At 39.6% G+C, this 14,428-nt stretch overlaps 1 long non-coding RNA gene across 1 annotated transcript in view; it reads left to right on the top strand.

The window, feature by feature from the left end:
* Positions 1-14,428, top strand: part of LOC136877169 (uncharacterized) — a 38,036-nt gene that overhangs the window by 15,349 nt on the left and 8,259 nt on the right. Inside the window, exon 2 of the long non-coding RNA XR_010860733.2 lies at positions 14,149-14,294. This is a non-coding gene — a long non-coding RNA (uncharacterized lncRNA). The remainder of the gene's footprint in view (positions 1-14,148; positions 14,295-14,428) is intronic.

Here is a 14,428-nt window from a genome sequence, read left to right as displayed (position 1 = left end):
GGGGTGAAAAGGGGGTTGAAATTTTAAAAAGAGTGTATCTATATCTCAAAACTTTAAAGGTTTACAGATGTAAAAATTGGTATTTAGAATCTTCTTTTAAAATAAGGATACACGTATTTTTTTGTTTTCTGAAAACCCCAATAGGAGGGGTGAAAAGGGTGAAAATGGGGAAAAAGGGGTTGAATGCCTTCAATCAGGATACCGGAACTTATATCTCAGAAACTGAAGATATTACAGACATGAAAATTGGTACTTTTGATCTCTTTTTAAAATAAAGAAACACGTATTTTTTTGTTTTTGGAAAATCCAATTAATGGGAGGGTGAAAAGGGGGTGAATTTTTAAAATGAGTGAATCTATATCTCCAAACTTTTAAAGTTTGCAGATGTAAAAACTGGTATTTAGTATCTTCATTAAAAATAAAGAAACACGTATTTTTTTGGTTTTCGGAAAATCGCAATAGGAAGGGTGGAAAAGGGTGAATAATGGGTTGAATGCCTTTAACGAGGCTACTTATATTTTAGAACCTGAAGATATTACAGACCTGAAAATTGGTATTTGGGATCTACTTTAAAAGTAAAGAAACGCGTATTTTTTGTTTTCGGAAAATCCCAACAGGAAGGGTGGAAAAGGGTGAATAATGGGTTGAATGCCTTTAACGAGGCTACGTATATTTCAGAACCTGAAGATATTACAGACCAGAAAATTGGTATTTGGGATCTACTTTAAAAGTAAAGAAACGCGTATTTTTTCGTTTTTGGAAAATCCAAATATTGGGGGGTGAAAAGGGGGGTGATTTTTTTAAAATAAGTGTGTCTACATCTTAAAACTTTAAAATTTACAGATGTAAAAATTGGTAGTTAGAATCTCCTCTAAAAATAAAGGAACACGTATTTTTTTGTTTCCTGTAAATCCCAATGGGAGGGGTGTAAAAGGGTGAAAAATGGGTTGCATGCCCTTAATGAGGATACATATATGTCCGAAACGAAAGATATTACAGAATTGAAAATTTCTATATGGGATCTCCTTTAAAAATAAAGAAACACGTATTTTTTAGTTTTTGGAAAATCCAATTAATGGCGGTTAAACAGGAGTGACAAATTGGGGTGAATTTTTTGAAAGACTATCTCTACAGAATATCTCGGAAACGTAAAATGTTACAGACGTAGAAAGTGGGTGTTTAGAATCTCCTGTAAATGTAAAGAAACATAGGTGATTTGTTTTTGGAAACTCCACTTAAGGGGAACTCAAAAGGGGTGAATTTTTAAAATGAGAATTTTTACAGTACATCTAAAAAAAACTTAACATGTTACAGAAGTGAAAAATGGTATTTTTTATCTCTATTAAACATAAAGAAACGTGTATTTTTAGTTTTCGGAAATGTCACTTGGGTGGAGGGGGGGGGGTAAAAGTGACTGAAAATGGTGTTGAAGTCTTTTAATTAGGCTACTGATATATCAAAAATGAAGATGTTACAGACGTGAAATTTGATATTTTCAATCTGCTTTAAAAGTAAAGAAATACGTATTCTCTTAAAATCCTATGAAGCGGGGGGGGGAGGGTGAAAGAATTGAAAAATTAATTGGCTTAATTGTATGAGAATACATACATCTAATAAAAACTTAAGTTGTTACAGACGTGAAAATTCGCATTTGGATCTCCTTTAGAAAGCAAAGAAAAACGGGGTTTTGGGCGGGAAACCATCTTGGAGGGCGGGAGTGTAAAGGAGTTGAATTCCTTTCATGAGGACACATGAATCAAAAACTGAAGAAGTTAGAGTCGTTAGTTGCCATCCCGGTATTTGCCTGAGGTGAAGTGGGAAACCAAGGAAAACCATTTCGATGATTGCTGAGGTGGAAACACCTCTACTCTGTTGACCTCCCGAGGCTGAGTGGACCCCGTTCCAGCCCTCGTACCCCTTTTCAAATTTCGTGTCAGAGCCGGAAATCGAACCCGGATTTCCTGGGGTGGCAGCTAATCACACTAACCACTGCACCACAGAGTCGGATTGGCATTTATTTTACTATGATAATGTGTATCGGTGAGAAACAAACATTACAGATCTTCACAGTAAGTTATTGATGATTAGTCTGAAAACTGGAACCGAAACATGAGTATTTGTAGTTTCAAGTCTCAAGAGGTGCAGGTGGCGCTTCTTTATGAACTTCTTTGTAGGAAAGACGCTTTCACATGTAAGTTATATGTACTGCCTCATTTTTCCATCGAAGACTACGTATAAATGTTTGAAAAGCGTTAAGTTTGAAAAACCCCGGTTCCTTTTCTTGCCTAGTCTAAAGGAGCTCATTACACGGTTCTCATCTGAATAATTGCACAGAATTCAGAAAATTTCAGCGTTTCTTCATTTTTATCATCTTCTGCTAGACGACGACAGTAACTTATGGAAAATTATTTGTCAGTCTTTCTAAATTAACTTTGAAAGTTTCGGTTTACAGCATTATGGAAGCTATTCACAACCCCTCCGCCCCTAAATAGAACACCTACCGAGGTCGATAGCTGCAGTCACTTAAGTGCGGCCAGTATCCAGTAATCGGGAGATAGTGGGTTCGAGCCCCACTGTCGGCAGCCCTGAAGATGTTTTTCCGTGGTTTCCCATTTTCACACCAGGCAAATGCCGGGGCTGTACCTTATTTAAGGCCACGGCCGCTTCCTTCCAAATCCTAGGCCTTTCCTATTCCATCGTCGCCATAAGACATATCTGTGTCGGTGCGACATAAAGCAAATAGCAAAAAAAATAGCACATCAAGTGGCTTTATCTCCATAGTTTCAGGTTTCATTTCGTTCAGGTAGCTAGTGATGTCAGTTGTTTAAGAACGTACACATTTTCAAACTGTTCTAGTTATTTCGCGTCCGATGAAGCATGCCGCTTAAGGAAGGCATGAATTTCATTTCTACTTCCAAAGAATCTCTGTAGGCACTTCCTTAAACTCAGCCTTGTTGCATGACTAGACAGAAGCCCCATCTCCTCCAAAAGCTATCTCAATTGTCAATGTAAAAGTTCTCGAAACTTGTTTATTATTTGGATTATTGATTTAAACACTCCATTCACTTTCACAGACTTCCCATATAGTCATTTCGTGAATAACGCAGTGAAAAGTTGGACAATTTACTCGCTTTCCCTACAAATCCAGCCTTTTCTCCTGTCATCGCTTTTGCTCCACCTGTAACAACGCATGGACACTTGTCAAATCGACCAGCCTTATCTACTGATCATTCGACTGATTCATGTAAGTCATTTCCTTGTGTGGTGTCCTCAAGCGAACAGGGGTCAAATAATTCTTCTTAGCCTGAAAAATCGTCGCTTGCCATACGTATTCATATCAAAAGCTGATACACATCTATTTGATCTGTACTCCCAACCAGGCCAACGAAAAGAACTATTTTGAAGCACACTAGAGTATGGTGACTCGTATTTGTAAAGTCTGGTTAAAAAGCAACATTGATTCGAATTTTCTAGGGAAGCTTGTGTCCCCAAAAGCCTTTGCCATTGCAATTGCATTTTTTTTTTGTTTCCATCAGAAAAAAAGGCTCTTTTGGCTTTAGCAAGTTCACTGGAGACCGCATGTAGAGCTGACGCCTGTGTCTGTGTTTTATTGCTAAAAATATCTGCTTCTAGCACATCTCGAGACTTCATTTCTTCATTCTTACTCGTGTCATGTCGATTCATATCACATTCCTACCAAACACTGATATACAGTAATTTACAAACATACCAAACATTATTGCTCCTGATGATATAAGACGCATTCCCAGCGTTTCGGATAGGGATCTATTTTCGTTGCCAATCTTCTGGTTTTTAATTATCTTTTTAGCTATTGTTCATTTCGACACAAAAGTAAATAATCCAACGCAACACAGCACAAGTCTGAACTATATTATTATTATTATTATTATTATTATTATTATTATTATTATTATTATTATTATTATTATTATTATTATTATTATTATTATTATTATTATTATTATTATTATTATTTATGCTTGTTGTTTAAAGGGGCCTAACATCTAGATCATCGGCGCTTGATTATTCTACCGAGCTTGATAGCTGCAGTCGCGTAATTGCGGCCAGTATCCAGTATTCGGGAGATACTGCGTTCGAACCCCACTGTCGGCAGCCCTGAAGATGTTTTTCCGTGGTTTCCCATTTTCACACCAGGCAAATGCTGGGGCTATACCTAATTAAGGCCGCGGCCGCTTTCTTCCCACTCCTAGCTCCTTCCTGTCGCATCGTCGCCATAAGACCTATCTGTATCGGTGCGACGTAAACCAACTTGCAAAAAGTGCATTATTATTATTATTATTATTATTATTATTATTATTATTATTATTATTATTATTATTATTATTATTATCGTCACCATACAGAAGAACTCAGATAATCCGAAACTAATATATCCAAAATCGAACTTACCGAACATAATCCGTGACAGAGGAAAACAATTAAAATCCTACTACTAATGTAAAGCAAGGATTCAATAATAATACTGTTCTCAAAGATTCTTATATAAAATAGTGGAGTACAATGCAGTATATCAATAGAAGTGAAGCTACGCTGCATTGCCTTGTGGCTGTGTACTTTACAGAACGGTATTATCACAGTACCGGCGTTAATCCGCATAGAGGTTTGTTCTTGTATCCAAAGGAGGAATGGTAGCTAGTATATGTTATCTGTCTCTCTTTACTCAGTTGTTCTTTTACGACTTGGATAGAATTAGGTTTCTTTCCATCATTATTATTTTATAGGTCTAGAGCTCAGTGTTAATGTCATTACAGTTTCAAAAGTCACGGTCTGAGAAAGTCGTGGCTAGTTGAGTTCCTTCCCTTCTTGCCTTGTTACCAGGAACCATTCTCCCAACTTTCATATGCATTACCAGAAACTTATGATTATTATAACTAGCGTCACCCAACTTTCCCTTTCACACAACAGATTCGATCATATCACAGTGACAAGAGACAGGGAAAGCAGAAAGTATGACATCACACCTTCCGGTTATTCGCTATTCTTCATCTGTCGCAAATCGTGCGATGAAATTGAACCAAGGCCCTTTCCTCGTTGTGCAGGAAGCATTTCAAGTTACGTCATGACCTTAGTTTACAATAGCGACTTCTCGACGAGCGGCAGCATTCATTGATAACTGTAGTGAGATTGTAGGATTGCAGTGTGCGCAACCAGTTTAGGGAAGAAAGATTACAAAAATTGAAAAATGGACGTAATGAATGTTTTGTCATCTTTAACTATTTGAATATGCAGTATTTTATGAATATTACTTTAAATTTTTGGTTAGCTTCAATGGAAATCAAAACCATTAGCAAATATTAGCCTACTCCTTTCCAAGCATTAATAGGTTAGCTCATACTCCTAGAAACATAGAATTACAAAGTGTTTCCTCTCAATGGATGATCTCAGTAAAAGGGAAGGTAAACAACTTACCTTTTCGTTCCTGGAATTTTCCTTCATATATACACTGACTGACAGAGCAAATGCAACACCAAGAAGGAGTGGTCAGAACTTTATGCCAATTGCAGGGTAGACTGACGTCACTGAGGTATGCTCATGATGTGAAATGCGCCGCTGTGCTGCGCACGTAGCGAACGATAAATGGGACACGGCGTTGGCGAATGGCCCACTTCGTACCGTAATTTCTCAGCCGACAGTCATTGTAGAACGTGTTGTCGTGTGCCACAGGACACGTGTATAGCTAAGAATGCCAGGCCGCCGTCAACGGAGGCATTTCCAGCAGACAGACGACTTTACGAGGGGTATGGTGATCGGGCTGAGAAGGGCAGGTTGGTCGTTTCGTCAAATCGCAGCCGATACCCATAGGGATGTGTCCACAGTGCAGCGCCTGTGGCGAAGATGGTTGGCGCAGGGACATGTGGCACGTGCGATGGGTCCAGGCGCAGCCCGAGTGACGTCAGCACGCGAGGTTCGGCGCATCCGCCGCCAAGCGGTGGCAGCCCCGCACGCCACGTCAACCGCCATTCTTCAGCATGTGCAAGACACCCTGGCTGTTCCAATATCGACCAGAACACTTTCCCGTCGATTGGTTGAAGGAGGCCTGCACTCCCGGCGTCCGCTCAGAAGACTACCATTGACTCCACAGCATAGACGTGCACGCCTGGCATGGTGCCGGGCTAGAGCGACTTGGATGAGGGAATGGCGGAACGTCGTGTTCTCCGATGAGTCACGCTTCTGTTCTGTCAGTGATAGTCACCGCAGACGAGTGTGGCGTCGGCGTGGAGAAAGGTCAAATCCGGCAGTAACTGTGGAGCGCCCTACCGCTAGACAACGCGGCATCATGGTTTGGGGCGCTATTGCGTATGATTCCACGTCACCTCTAGTGCGTATTCAAGGCACGTTAAATGCCCACCGCTACGTGCAGCATGTGCTGCGGCCGGTGGCACTCCCGTACCTTCAGGGGCTGCCCAATGCTCTGTTTCAGCAGGATAATGCCCACCCACACACTGCTCGCATCTCCCAACAGGCTCTACGAGGTATACAGATGCTTCCGTGGCCAGCGTACTCTCCGGATCTCTCACCAATCGAACACGTGTGGGATCTCATTGGACGCCGTTTGCAAACTCTGCCCCAGCCTCGTACGGACGACCAACTGTGGCAAATGGTTGACAGAGAATGGAGAACCATCCCTCAGGACACCATCCGCACTCTTATTGACTCTGTACCTCGACGTGTTTCTGCGTGCATCGCCGCTCGCGGTGGTCCTACATCCTACTGAGTCGATGCCGTGCGCATTGTGTAACCTGCATATCGGTTTGAAATGAACATCAATTATTCGTCCGTGCCGTCTCTGTTTTTTTCCCAACTTTCATCCTTTTCGAACCACTCCTTCTTGGTGTTGCATTTGCTCTGTCAGTCAGTGTATCTTTTGAAAGTAGCGGTGCGAGCTACAACAGTTGTCGTAACGCAAGTTTGAAGCATTCGTACGTCGTGAAGTTCGACGAATTTCGTTCACTTTGGTATCAACGGGTGTGACTACGTGACTTGGTAGGAGTGACACACAAGGGTGCGCGGAGAGCTTCGGGTGCACGATCAAAGTCAAGAAGCGCTGTGATTTCACGTGATGTCCGATTAATATTAAATGAACGTCGTTTGTTTAAGGAATAAACCTATTTTCTCGGACATATAGTGATATTTAATCATAAGTTTCATTGCGGATGTTGTTAGTGACTGACCCAAGTGGAAATTGAGGGAACGTGCTCACACCGATAGAGAGAAAATAAGCTAAGAAGGAAACCTAATGAGTGGAACTGTACCATTTACTAATCACAGAGCGGTCAAGGTAGGTAATTTGAAATGTATTCATTTATAGATGTTTCTTGGCTACTATTTAGCACACTTTAGTAGGCCTATTTATGTTACTTCTAAAAAATTTAATCTGGAGCTTTTGGTTTCAATATGAATAATCTTGAACTGTTGATCTGGATTGAAGAAATTACTGTTAGAATGTGTTTGGCGAACTGCGGTTCTGTAGGCTTATGTAAATTCCATGATCTAATATGTTCTTTCGTCCTGATTTTAAAGTTTCGCCCTGTCTGACTGACGTAAGCGGAGTTGCAGTTACCGCACTGTCATTTATACTCACCACTTTTATTTTGTTTCCTGATGGTGGTTTTTATTTTCGATAAATTTGAAATATAAGAATTACATATAAACTCTACTGAAAAACTCCGCCTTTGTAGCAGAATTCCTCGTTATTTCAGAAACTCGACTGTACTGTAGCATGGTTGAACTGTCCAATATTTTTGTGATGAGTACAATGAAATAATATTTAATTTCTTCTATTGTGAATGACTAATTCTTCAATGAATTCCATCTTATTCACTGCAATTCCTTTAATGATTTGATGCTAGTTACCAAAACTTAACAGTTTTGAGGAATTGAAAGAAGTCTAACTAACCTGTACTGGAAGGGGGTGCCTTGAAAACTTAAATCCATGGAATTTGGTTAGCTGTAGAAGCTACAGTTGCTCATATTTTGAGAGTGGTCAATAGTTAAAGAAGGAAACTTAATTCGAAACTGCCTACAGTTTCAAGAGTAAACAGCAAGGAGTGAAGGGAATTTAGGTTACCAAGTTGGCGAGTGAAACCTTTATACAAGCAGGTTATATCATCAACGTAACGAAACCAGTAAACAATATATAATGAGAGAGTCTGTTGACGAAATAATAGTTCTCTTGGAATCGTCCACAAATATCTCAGCAAGCAGAGGAGACAGGAGGTTTCCCATGGAAATACTTCTTCGTTGTTTTGTCCATTAAACTAACAAAAAGTTAGATACAGTTAAAAATGTTACACAACTCCCCTATTTCCATGGAAGGCATCTGAGAGGTATATATGAAGTTTTCAGCAAGAGAGAGGGTTTCGGAGGTTATTAACATCAGAATATATTAATTTATTGGAAGATGGGGCAGGGATATTCTTTATTTTAGAGATGACTTTTAAGGTGTTTTTTATGCTGTGTTTAGGTCTGATCTATCGGAAGACACTATTCACTACATCATAATGAGTAAATAGCTCAGCATCTCTACTCGAATCACTAAACACTCCATTATGTGTGTAATGCTCGATAGAAGCGTTCCTTGAAAATAACTTGTACGATAACAAAGGTCACAAAAGAAACACTCACATTTTATTTGAATAGAACCGAAACTTTAACTTCGTTCCCATCGGTGACGATGGGATAGCGAAGTAATAGGGAATGAAGCGGATCTTTAGGCCACTGGTTTAAACTCAGTAATTCTTGAAGGACGGGAAAAGGTCCCTTCAGCAATCCGTATCATACGATACTAGCAAGAGAACCATATCTGGTGACAGAACTCAACCACTGGTCGTCGAATTGAGTTCCAGTTCAGTTGGTCTCTGGTAAAGAAATTGACACCCAGGCAGCTTAAACAGCGACAGTTCAAAATGTCTGCACACAGTAGCAGAGGTCATAGGGGCTGCATAGACGAGGGAGTAAAGGCATGACTATCTCGATTACCACTTGTGGTCCTGAGGTTCCCTCAGCCTACAGTAGCAGGTTATTCAATGCTGAGGTTACGGCTAGTGGAAGTCCTTACCTTCCGCTCCTCCAAGGACCTTCAGGCCTGTATGGAAATAGTTTTGCGTCTTCTTCTTCTTCTTGTTATTATTATTATTATCTTAGAACGACTCCTATTGTGCTCATATAAGTGACGAAGTAATTTCTTCAAGAAGTTTTCTTTTGTTCAATGATACCGTCTTCCTTACTACAGTTTCAGATGATCGTACAAGAAAGGGCCTTAAGTATAGGGTACAGAGGTATTGGGATATTTACGTTGCTGAAGGACGAAACGAATAATGATGTTTACTGTTTCACTCAGCATGTGTCTGTTGAAGATGTTCCTGTTTGGTTGTATGTGAGAAAAAGAAATTTTCAAACAGGTTAACACGGTAAACATTTAAAGTTAGTGCACCCACCTTCTTCTTTCAACAGCTTTATTTATGCTGTACTCAGTAACGACTTCTTTGGTCTACGACTTCCATTTCACAGTGCGCCAGCTGAGGTCGACTGCACGCACTTGCTACGAGCTGGCTGGCTCATGAGAAACCTGAGTTGAAGTGGTAAAATCCACCACAAAAAGGTTTCAAATTCATTCAACAGAACAGAAATTCAATGCATGAATTTAATACTATTTGTTCTACACAGTATAATTTCATATCCAAGTTTATTCAATAGAACAATAATTCAACGTATGAAAATTAATGTCAATAAAACTAGACAGTTTAAATACAAATTATCGCTGGAGAAAAACATCAAACCCAAAGCCTAAGAAAAATAGCCCTTATTACATCGCAAAACCATGCTACAGACCTGTACTTTACAAAAAATGTAAATAACTTGCACTGCATGGTAGTATTTGAGGCGACAAAATGCCTTAAAACCGCGTAATTCCAATTTCACCAGACCCCTTCCCCTTCTCCCCACTCTTTAAAAACCCACGTACAGTTGACCGCGAGAAAAGCACAGTTTCCGAAGATGGAGTCCTATAACTTTAAGCGATTGTTCTTGTGCCTTGTTGATGCACATAGTGAAACTCAAACAAACCGGGAACTGCAGATGTCTAAATTGAAACGGTATATCCGAAGGGATGATTTGAATCCGAGGAATGAATACTACTTCGCCCGCGGCATGTTCATTCAATAATGTTCGGCATCAGTTTCTTGACTGAGAGTCTTGTTCCATTGTAGAGGGAAGATGGATTCATATTCCTGAGAAGTAGGGTAATCGGTGCCAAAATCATCCACTCCAAGATATTCGAGGGCACTGCAGGTGACTCGAAGTTGTTCAAAAGCTCTGTGGTGTACTTGACAGACTCACCTGTATTACGTGCCGTATCACTGACATGTAAATTTGTAGAACACTAGGTAATTCTTATAAAAGTTGCTTGCTGATGACGCTGACAGATTCATTTCTTAGAGTAAGAATATTGCTCTTTGACATAGCAACCCGTGATCGGTGAAATGCCGTGTCCCACTTATGACAAAAATCATATGAGCGAATATCGGGTAAATATGAAATAAATACTTAGGTAAGTAAATAAATAAATACTTAAATACATAAACAAATACATATTTTTTACAAGTTGCTTTACGTCGCACCAACACAGATAGGTCTTATGGCGACACGAAAGGGCTAGGAGTGGGAAGGAAGCCGTGGTCTTAATTGAGCTACAGTCCCAGCAAATAAATAAATAAATAAATAAATAAATAAATAAATAAATAAATAAATAAATAAAACGATTAAAAATATTAACGCGAGTTGGGATTTACTTGTATAAAGATTCATCTAAGAATACGCCACGTTAAAATTTGAGACCTCTACGTGCCATGGATTTGGCTGGGCATCGCACGCACGCACGCATACATTTCCTTTTATTATTACAGAACATTGTTACTGTCCGGCTCCATGGCTAAATGGTTAGCGTACTGGCCTTTGGTCGCAGGGGTCTCGGGTTCGATTCCAGGCAGGGTCGGGGATTTTAACCATAATTGGTTAATTTCGCTGACACGGGGGCTGGGTGTATGTGTCGTCTTCATCATCATTTCATCCTCATCACGACGTGCAGGTCGCCTACGGGAGTCAGTTCAAAAGACCTGCATCAGGCGAGCCGAACTTGTCCTGGTGTAGGGGTTCCAGTCAATTCAAACGCCTGGCTGTTTCTTGTCCTAGATTGTTACTGATGACGAAAAATGGAAGCGAATTGGCCATCGGTTAATTTTCAGTATATTATGTACATGAAATACATTTCCTTGTCCCTGGAATTAATGTACAGTTCGGACGATAGAAGTCATGTTACCAAGTCCGGTGGTACGTCAGAGGGACAACATTCTTACACCTCAAATACGTCAAGGTAGTTAGTCGGACCGTTGCCTACGGGATATACAAGGCCGGGACATAGCAACTCATTTATCGCTGATGGCCCGATCGTGTTCACGGTTTGGGCGCTAGATGTCAGGTTTCTGTTTTGTTCTGGGCGGACTTTAACACTGTGACTAGCAGTTTCCCGTTGGCTCCGCCCGCAATGTACAAAGTATGGTGTTGTTCGTTACTATCCTCACGTATGTATTTGCAAAGTTTCGAGTTAATGAAATAAAGCACATGATCTGCTTTGGTAATAGAATGTAATATTATGTCAACAAACCACTTGAAAATACATCACACAAAGAAATTGAATAATACGTTCCTTGGAACAACACTACGCGCCGAACTATTAAAAAGTCCTTCAAAGATCTTTGTCATGGAGACAAATGTATTCATAACTTTTCTCAGAATCTACCAGTTTAAGTAGTTATTACCTCAAAAGAAAGCGCTTGATCCAATGAGTTGTTTTAGCCCAAAACGAACTGCGTACCTCAATTAGAACGAAAAATATGATTGCTTCAATGAGAAAAAATGTTGAAAAAACGAGACGTCAAATTGAATGTGCACTCATAACCTTCCTCAGAATCAAACAGTTTGAATAGTTAAGATATGAAATGAAAGAGATTGAACCTCTGAGTGTTCTTAGGCCAAAACAAACTCCGTAACTCAATTAGAACCAAAGATATGATTGCTTCAGAGAGACAAAAAATTGAAAAAATCACATAATTTGAGGAAGGCGGAAGTTAAGTGATTTATAGTACCTGATGACAAATCTGTGCATCAATACCTTTCAGTTAAAAATGAACGAAATCGACCGGATAGAATGGCCGGACTGACTGACTTCAGTTTTCATAAATTGTTTAATATATAGGCTAGATGTGCGGAGTAATTATGATGCTGTATTGATCTTGTGCAATTTACTGTGAGTGTTGTTTCTGTCGGTGACGGTCTGTGAAGGTAATAATAATAATAATAATAATAATAATAATAATAATAATAATAATAATAATAATAATAATGTTATTGGCTTTACGTTCAACTAACTACTTTTACGTTTTTTGGAGGTGCCGAGGTACCAGAATTTAATCCCACGCGAGTTATTTAACGTGCCAGAATATCTACCGACACGAGGCTGACGTATTTGAGCACCTTCAAATAGCACCGGACTGAGCTAGGATCAAACCTGCCAAGTTGGGGTCAAAAGGCCAGCGCTTCAAACTTCTGAGCCACTCAGCCCGTCAAAGGTGTTATGTACCTCTATGTACCTCTATGTACCTCGGGTACCGCTAAAACGCCAGAAAATGTGACGTTCCATAGTTTTCCTTCCGAGTGCGGTTTAAGAGAGAAATGCAGGCAAGCAAGGTGGTAAAGTAGGAGCTCTTTGGGTACCTAACAATTATTCCCGAGTATGTAGCTTGCAATGTAATACATCAGATTTCAGTGTAAGCACATCAATCAAACGAAATCTTCTCAACAAATTTCCTTCTGTTTTTAATGTGGATCCTGTTCATGAACAGAAAAAGTGTTAAACGCAGAAAGGATCCAGCTCCCAGAAATGACGTATTGCCATCAATATTTAGTAAATTTCCGATTCAGATAACGATGAACATATCATATCTTCACCAAATAACTGTTATACGTCATCCACAAAGGAAAAAGGGGTATAAGTCTCGTTTCTGTGTCAAAGAAAGGCTATTTGCTATGTTAAATCTAAATATATATTGATATATATTAAATATCAGATTAAGAAAAACACTTTAAATTGAGAAATAGGATACGGGTAATGAAATCAGAAAAAATGTTTTAAGTTATCTGAACATCCCCAAAAGTAAATTAAATCGGAAAGAATGGTAAAAATGGTCATTTAGAAGCTCGTTTCCCTGGCAGTGATAGCTGGCTGTTTGTTAAGAATGGCTGAGGAGCATACACACTGTGAAACCTGCCTACCTATCATCAGCGACCAGTGATAGTCCTCTACTAAAAAAGTTTCTAAAAATGATTCTGGACAATCATACCAAGGAAATTTCCAATCAGACTTCAGAAATTTCAGAACGAAATCCCTGAACAGAAAAGTGCTGAAATTATGACAGTTTTCTGCAATTCAGCTAAACTAATCTTATGTACCGGTATGTCACACAATAGGCCTATGTACAATACCGATATGTCTATGATATGAAATGAAGTGGTCCTTATGAGCATTAATACTGCTGATATATGTCTTAATTTATCACAAAGTTTTCGTGAATTATTTATTTCGTTTCAGCATGGTATGAGAAATACGTTGTAGAAAGCAAGTGATATCATTGTTCTTGGTCCATTTTTGATCTCATATCTGTTTAGTGTCTTCTGAAATTACTAGTTTTAATGAATTGTTATAGTTTTTCGTATTCGAACATGTGGTAATTAGCGGGCAAGACGGGTCAGTAATGAGAACTCTAGTGGCGGTAGTCGGGAGTATCTCGAGACCGTGCCCAGTGTGCTGCTTTTCCCGGCCTTTGATATCTCATAGGCAACGGTCGGACGTAAAACAAATAAAATGATCAACAATGTGTGAATGTGGAAATTCCAGCACATTCATTGAATCTGTTCAAAAGTAGACGATAGTTTGTCAATGCTTTTTGCAAAGAAAGGAAGAATGTTGGCTAGAAGTCGTGAAACTTATTACAGAAAATGAGGTCTAGAGTGCAATGTACCTGAAACTGTTCATGTATCCTGTGTCCACAGTTCCAAAATGATCCTTGAGAAGCCAACGGCCGAGCAGATGGCCTACATCTACAAAGAGCTGCAGATGACTCCGCAGGGCATCGAACGGGACGTCAAGTATCTCAAGGAGTGGGTAACACAGCAACCTCACCTGCCGGATAGTATTGGTAAGTGACTACACACGGCGAGAGCTCACATGTTGTTAGTCATGTGCGGCACTTCTAACACTGTGTCGAGTAGCTATAGCGCACGTTAACTACACAACAGAAATGATTCTGCTAAATACAATAATTATTTTTAT

Source organism: Anabrus simplex, chromosome 7 (assembly GCF_040414725.1).
Source record: "Anabrus simplex isolate iqAnaSimp1 chromosome 7, ASM4041472v1, whole genome shotgun sequence".
Classification (NCBI taxonomy): Eukaryota; Metazoa; Arthropoda; class Insecta; order Orthoptera; family Tettigoniidae; genus Anabrus; species Anabrus simplex.
The sequence above is the reverse complement of the archived record's forward strand: the minus strand, read 5'-3'. Positions and strand labels throughout refer to the sequence as shown.